An 8,893-nucleotide genomic window follows, 5' to 3' on the forward strand; every position below is an offset into this window, starting at 1 on the left:
GCTCCATACTCTCTCTCTTTCTTTCTACACACACACACACACACACACAATGAATAAGGACATTGTCTGATAGGATCGTCTGTTATTAAATGTCAATATCAATAATTGTAAATATCAACCAGACTGAGGCAACAATGAGTCGTTAAATACGATCTGAAGTTCGAGCCTTCTGACACCCAAAGCGAAACGCGCACGTGACTGGTCAGAAAGTGAGGCTTCGTTTGTCATCAATCACGTGACTCTAGTAAACCAATACACGCCTCGATACGGGGCTTCACTACAAATTGTGTCGCTTATGTGATACGCGCATCGAAGCTTCAGTGTCATATGTAACATCACTAGTTTGCGGTAGGTGACAAAAAAATGTTTTGGCCTAAAAAACGTGTGAGATTGCTGAATGCACCTTTAATAGTAGTTCATTATTATTATTGACATCACATATCTTGGATATCACCTATTTTTTCAATATTGTCTGATTAGCTTGTTTATTGAATGTATTTCACTTTAATTTTGTAGCCTTTGTAACGTGTTTTCATATAAGCTGATAATTGTACCACTCTTTTGCAACCTGTTGCACTCCTGGTTGCCAGCAATGGGCTCTCTCTTACTTCCTTCATTGGGCAAGGCATAGGGAGTTAGTTGTGCCTTTCATCTAAACCACATTAAACTTGCCAAGGAGTCTGTTCAAAATCAAAAAAAGTAATGGAATTGAAATTGAAAATGTAATTTTATCCCCAACATCTTCTCTTTAGGACTCTTGTTCTGGAAGCAGAATGCTCGGAAGATTGTTGCCCTCTGTGACAGTGCCTACCAGGAGTTGATGAGAAAGAAGAGAAGGAGGACAAGGTAACAAGCATACTGTTTATAGAAGCCTTCATGTATTACAGAATTCAAGACTAACTTCTTTCAACACAAAAGGCACTGCAGAGTAAATACTCCAGAGTCTCCACATGTACATTTAAATTTGAATTTCAAGTCAATAAACCCTTTTCAACATATAAGCAAATTCACAAAGACCAATAAATTCTGTCAAAAACCATCCAGCAACGGAGATGACTTTAAGTTGATTAGGCATTATCAAATTAAGTTATTTTAAAGTATGCTGAATACAAATAAACTGGTTAAAAGGTGTGACGGCCCCAAGAGCTCTTGGTGTTGGGCCTCTGTACTGTGTGCTGTCTGTGTGTTTCTCACTGCAGGCAATTAAGGAGATTGGGAGCACCTGGCCCGTAGCCCAACCTATTTAGGCCTGCCCGCCCAGACGCCAGTGCCGGCGCTTGTGCCTGCCACGCTTTTCTTTTGTGTTGTGTTGTTTTAGATACATTTATGTTAATCTTTGAAAACCTGAGTTGCATCCTCCTTTGTTGCGGCCTGAGAGCCGGGGTTGTAACAAATTGGGTGCTCGTCTGTTTTTTTTTTTATTCTGGTAGGTTTAATTTTAATAACTTTATTTAGTAAGTTTGTTGCGTTCTAGGAATTTTTTTTTTTTTTTTTTTTTTTGGAGGATGAGCTTGAGCAGGTTTTGGATCACATTTAAAACAAATGGTAACACTTTACAATAAGGTTCATTAGTTACCATTAGTTAACTACATTAGTTAACATTAATAATGAACTGCACTTATACAGCATTTATTCATCTTTGTTAATGCTAATTTCAACATTTACTAATACTTTATTAAAATCTTGCTAACATTAGTTAATGCACTGTGAACTAACATGAACAAAAAATGAACAGCTTTATTTCTATTAACTAACATTAACAAATATTAATAAATACTGTAACAAATGTATTGCTCATTGTTAGTTCATGTTAGTTAATACATTAATTAATGTTTAATAAATAAACCTTATTGTAAAGTGTTACCAAACAAGTTTTTTGCGATTGTGGTTAAGGAGCTGGTTTTATAACCATTTCTGCCAAGAGCTGCCAGCTATCACGGAAGCACTGCGGGATCTGGGGCAATACGCTCGAGCAAATAGGGTCGTGCTGGCGGTGGCTCTGACTGGTGACCAGGTGGCAACAGTCAGGTCAACGTTTCAGTGCCTTATATGCAGAGGTTAGTCAGTTGTAAATTATCTACAAACAAGTCATATTCTGCAGTAAAATCAAGTCATAGCATTACCCTATTGAAAGTCGCCTGTCACATTAAAGGGACATTATAAACGGACACTGCACTGCCAAACTTTGTTCAAAGATTTATTTTAGATTCTACTACAGAACCCAGGGTTTCAGAAGAAAACAAATATGTACTGCTTAATTACAGGGAAATGTGCCAAAACATGTTATGTTTAATGTAATCCTGCAGCTATAAAACAATGGCATATTGGATTTTAATATTTGTATCAATATAAGTGTGATGTAGCTTCAGTGAAGATGTAACCAGCAGATAAAAAACATGGATGTTATTGTCATACAATATAGAACAAGAGGCTTATGACACCAGAGATATATAGGGGATACATAGGGATTTTTTAGACAGATATCATTACTATGACTACAATTTTTATTCAAATTTAATTATTGCAGTCAATGGGAATACATAACTATTAACACACTGTAACACTAACAAGTGAAATGAGACAGATGAAAATTGCTTGAGAAAACCGTTGAAATATTTGTTGAAAAATATTCTGAATCTTGCAGATGTGATGGAAAACCCAGTTGTGGCACCGTGCTGCCGCAGCCTCGTTGGATGCCGGGTCTGCGTTGAGCAGTGGGCAACTACCTCGCCGCACTGCCCAAAATGCAGGGATGAGATGTTCCAAGAATTTTTTTTTTAAATTACAGGGATGGGGGAGATTGTGAATGTTTTTAAGGACACTATAATTTAGGGGATTGTTTTAGTTAGTTTTTATTTTAGGTTTAGGTTTTAAGTTAAGTTGAATGGTTAAGTTTGGTTATGTTCATCTGTTATGTTATTTTATGCAAATTGTTCCATTTTTTTTCTATTATTCTCACTTGCAGAACTCCTTTTGTTGTATTCATTTTTATGTTATTTTATGCATATAATAAATTAATATAAACATTTTAATAAAATAAATTATGTTCACTTGCATGACATACTGCTTGTTGTCTATTATACACACTAGAACCACACACCCCGCTGGACTGAAGGCCTATATGTGAGACATGTTTTTAAATTTGTGAGTGTTACAGTCCACTCCTAAAACTGTTCACGCAGTATAATAGCACACATGTAAATCAGACAATCAAACATGAGGAGAAAGAGCTCATTTTGGTGAGTAGGCTAATGCCTTAAGCAGCAGTGCTAAGAAACGTGATTTGTGAAAGCACAGTTGTAATGAAAATAATGGAAAGTGTTTTAATTGCAGAACATAAATCAGTATATCCATGACAGTAGCTCGCACACAGCAGACACAGTGCGACAGCTACTGGTCTCTAATCGTTTTGAACTGCCCTTGATTTTAAACTTCGTTGGATTATTAACGTTACATGGAGGACTGAGAACCTTCACATATGTCGTTTTTGATTGTACTACTATCACTATTAGTTACCTAACTAGCCTGTTCAATACATTTCTATTAACACTGTATAACGTGAGCGAGGTAACAGCGTGTCCTTGGGCTTTTTGAAAATAGATATGATGCGTTAGGATAAAATTATATTTGAGGACCAACACAAGTTTTACGAGGGTGTCAATCGAATGGCAAAGACGAGATAGGGACTGATATTTTGATGGCGGAATCCCAATCTCCCTCATTATCAGTAACGTTATTACTATTAGGCCTACGCATGACGTCACGTGGGAATTCACCGAATTCACGTTGACAAGTATTCATTCAATCGCTGTCAGTTCGCCGTCCATTACGGTGGAAACCACATTAAATATAAATGTAATAATATAATATAGCGCTAACAGTAACAACTCTGCACACACAATAAGTTCTTAGGTTAACCTATTACCAACTGTATTGAGCCAAACAATGCGCTCATTAAACGTGAATGGTGATGTCTGGATAGGCACGATATTAAATAGCTGTAATAAACTACTGTTGCTAATATATTTATTCCGGTCCAGGTTTATATAAGGCTATTTATTAATTGATTTTTCTTCTTCTAACGTTACTCTGGTATAACAGACATTCTCTGGTATAACGTTAGCGCAGCATATAATGACCGTTCTAAAAGCTTGGCTTTTATTTTGATAGGCCATATTTACCATTACTTCCGGGTCACGTGGCCAACCTGTCTATATTTCAATGTAGAATAGATCTTCAAACGGAAAAACGGAAAAAGGAATTTCAAAAAACCAAAATCGGACCGTTATTTGATTTTGGTTTTGTCATTTTTCGTTTTTGGATTCAGAACCAAAAACGGGAGAACGGCTCTTTTTTACCGTTTCTTTGTTTTTGGTTTTGAAACGACAAACGAAAAACAGCTGGTTTCTCTTTTTGTTTTGTGTTTCAAACGAAAAAACAAACTATCAAAACGTACACGGACCCATTTTATTGATTGTGCCATTTATACGCCAAAAATACCTTCTTTTTTGCGTATAAATGATACGCACTGCAAAGAGCCCCCCAAGAGCTTTGACACAATTCGAACACTGCTTGCACCCCATAATGCTACTGCAGCATGATGCATCGTCTCTTTTTAAACGTGCTGTCAATTTCCACCAAGAAGAGTTCCAAAATGCTTTGAAAATCTTAATTGATCCTGTTCATGTTCATGCTTAATAGTTTGCCTTAATTAACGCCTTAATGCCTTAATAGTTTGCTCTGAATTAACACAAAGTAGTTATTAGTAAAAATGGGAGAAACTGGATCAAGTTCCTGTGGAATTAAATGTTCTAGATGGCATGCATTGTTTCTCGTTTTTATTGTTTGATTATACAGCCAGGACTGAACTTCCGTTTGGGTTCCACCAGTAAGTGATCCTGCCTTTACACACACACATACATATACATATTCATATATATATATATATATATATATATATATATATATTTTTTTTTTTCATGGTATAATTATGTAATCTGCTTATTGTGAGCCTAAATGAGTAAATTGGTACTCAATCACTATCAGGCTGACTTGCCACCAACTACTGGTGTTTTTTTATATATTAAAAGAAGTATTTCATGTTGTCACTTCACATTTAATAGCCTCTTAGAATGAAATTGCTATGCACATTCACAGTGCCTCCTTTGAGCTGCATTATATGGCTGTAATGTACATCTAAATGCAGGGTCAGATGCTGCTTCTGTGCCATACTGCAAAGCTGGGTGTTTGTTCATACAGAGTTCATCAGACAGCCTAAAGCCTCTTACGTTGTTGATTTATATTTCAAACAACAATTCGACATTTGCTCGCAATGTTATTCTTACAAAAAACTTCATCATTTTGCAGGACAATTGTCTATTACAGTATACAACACAGATAGAAGGGTGCCAATAAATGTGGTGATATACAACACGCTTTAAGAAAAGTTTATTTCCATCACACTGTAAAGTGTTTTTAGATATTACATATTACATATACCAAAGATTTTACATATAAACTGGGTCAGCATACTGTTAATTACAGTTAGTACCATGGGAGCTAGGGGTGCTGAGCGTGACCCCTGGCGTGGAGCCCATGAAGAAATATGGTTGGGGATAAAAGTTCACACAAACAAAAACAAAAAAAATCATTTTCAAATTGGAAAACAAACTATCAAAACGTACACGGACCTTTCTGTCAGGCAGAGTCAGTACGACAAATCACGCACTATAATAAAATAATGTCTGAAACCACCACTCACTTGTAACTACGCACAATATTTGAAGCAGAATATGTTGCTGCTCACGTAATTCGTGCTGCTGCTACTTGCAAGCGACCCCATTAATGTGAGCCACAGTATAGCCTATGACAGATTATTTTAGCATGATATTTCCCATTGATAAATACAGTGCAAATAGTTCCGTCTCTTTGGATAAAAGGAAAGTGGAAATAAAAATCAATAATAGGCTGAACGGTACCATGATATATCCGTAACATGTTCGTAGATGACCTACCCATAACTGTTACATTAGAGTTAGCTAAGGGGATAACACAGTTTGTACAGTATAAAAATTATGTCTAAAGTTCCCATAAAACATGAAAACCCAACAACCCAATGGGAATATATCCTTGTTGTGTAAAACATCTGTTCATAATCTGTGATTACCAGTGGCGTAACTTTGTTTTAAAAAGTGGGTGGGACGGGTTTTTAAAAAAAAAAAACCGGGGGGGGGGGGGGGGGGGGGGGTGATTTATGAATGCTAAATCATAAATCGATGTATGTACAATAACATTACGATGACGATAACAGTTTAAAGGTATCCCGTGCTCTTCAACCAACATGAACTTTAATTAACTTTAATTAATCCCAAACCTGGTAATTTTGTCAGTACTAATGTACGTTCACTTCTAGCTTCTCTCTTTTCTGTCTCTTTCTTTTCATGTGAACTGAGGCTACACATGCATACATTCATAAATATAATCTTTATTTCTATTCAATTTTCAAAATTATGTATACGTCACACACGCCTACCGGCCTTTTGATGTAAATAAAAGACTAGAGCGGTAAATGTTACGGACATCTTATCATGGTACCGTTCAGCCAATCATTGATTTTTATTTCCACTTCCCTTTTATCCAAAGAGACGGAACTATTTGCACTGTATTTATCAATGGGAAATATATCATGCTAAAATAATCTGTCATATAGCCTACTGTGGCTCACATTAATGGGGTCGCTTGTTGCACGAATTGAGCAACAACATATTCTGCTTCAAATATTGTGCATATTAACAGTGAGTGTTTTTTTCATACATTATTTTATTATAGTGTATGATTTGTCCGTGCCGCACTCGTACTGACTCTTATTCTGCCTGACAGAAAGAAAAGCTCGTAGCTTACTGAAGGCAGAACGTTTTGACCAATCAGATGAAAGGGGCGTTTCAGCGCCGCCCACGTGTGCAAATGAAATATCGAACCCATAAACCGATTTGTAAACCACAAACGAAAAATGAAAAATCGAGCCAAAATCTCATTTTTCGTTTTTAAAACTAAACTAAAAAACGAATAAACGAGCTGGTTTTCATTTCTCGTTATTCCATTCCAAACAGGAAATGAAATGATCAAAAAGTACACGGACCCATTAGCACGGGGGTGTGGCCCCGTGGACTAACTTTACTATAATTTCATTGATGTAACTGCTCTCCGTAATACGCACTGCATGCACGTTTGAGGAGAAGTTTAAAAGACGGAACACAGGACAACATTTTTCACCCGAAGTGCCATAACTTTTATTATTAGGCTAATAGTCTACATGTACTAAATTATAAGGCAGTCTCGGACCGGCCATCGGGAGCAGCCGGGAAAAGTTAAATCCCGGTGGCCTGGGTTATGATTTGGCACTTTGTATTGACCTTATTAATAAAAATACTACCAAGCGAAAATATAGAAAAAAAGCTTATTTTTTTCGTTAGGTTTTTAGCTCTCGTTTGTAATAGCCTACAATACAATAAAGATGCAGATGTTTTCACTATAGCGGGCATTGTTCGTTACCACGGCATCCGCTTGAGCTTCTGTGTGCTTTAGCTCTACACACCGCTTCTCGTTCCGTAAAATGCCCTTAAATCTAGCACAGTTGTAGAACTCTAGTCTGTTCATTACAATTAGTCGGGGAGCCAAAGTCTCAAAAATGGGTTGAACCTGACATGGTCTGTCATACTTTTTATTTGTGTTTTTTCTGTTAACTTTGACCCTAAGAACCAATAATTAGAGGGTCTGCTCTGCCGGAAATATCGCGAAAAAAAATTGTGGCCATTTTAGTGTATGCACCCTTTATTTTCTATCAGAAAAATGTGAAAAATGATTTTTTCCCTCAAATCCTCATGGGTTTGGTAGGCTGTCAATAAATGCATTCCAGATACAAAGAACACATTTGCTGACAACATCCACTGAAAAAATAACTCTTAAAACACATTTCTACATGATTTTGCATCAATTTAATGCAAAAAATTAGGCGTTTTCTCACTTTGTTCCAATATTTTCATCTTTACTTCATTGGCAATCAACTATTCCCCCAAGTTATGACATCAGTCAATATGTCATTCTTTTCACCAAACAGTATACTCATTCCACAGAAAAAATCATAAAAATCCAACCAAAATCAATGGATCTGTGATGATTTCACTAATAGTTGATCAGCAGGCTCAGAACCTCAATAGAATTGTAGGCTACTCTCAAAATTCCGAAAGACATAGTCCATGAGCCGGGGGGTTGATCGGTATCATCGGGGGGAAAATGCTATCATTGTTTTTTGGCAAGGTATACACCCCTAGTATTAGAAAAATCATGATAGCAGTGCAGGGGTGGTAGCGAAATCACTTTTTTCAGCTCATGAAGTTACTAACCCCCTAAGATAAATTCCGTTTTTGAAATCTGGTGTATATCTGGTTTAGGCTCATGCTAGGGATATTGTCAATATTCTATAATATGGTGCTTGGTATCGCTGGAAAGGGGACCTTTTAGGCTTTCATTTAAGCCCAGTACTGAATCTGTCTGACAAACACAGAGGTCACATGACTTCTTTAAACCAGAAATAACACAAATTTTTTCACAATTTCCGCCTAAACTGTATGCTTTATTTTATCCCTGTGGCATGAAAGAACACCACGGACACAAAAGTCAACAACTTCAGTACTCAAGGCACTCTGATGACTGAAATTTATAATATACCCATACTATTTATTTGTGAGAGCCTTAAATTAGACTTGTGCAGCCAGCACAAGTCTTCAAAATAGAATAGAGCCAATAGAATGGACAAATAGAATACCCTATAGTCCAGGGCCAAATGTTGTAATAAAAACACTTGTAATTGGTGTAACAAAATGTTTCTATCATG

The sequence above is a fragment of the Squalius cephalus genome (genome assembly GCF_949319135.1).
Source record: "Squalius cephalus genome assembly, chromosome: 16".
Classification (NCBI taxonomy): Eukaryota; Metazoa; Chordata; class Actinopteri; order Cypriniformes; family Leuciscidae; genus Squalius; species Squalius cephalus.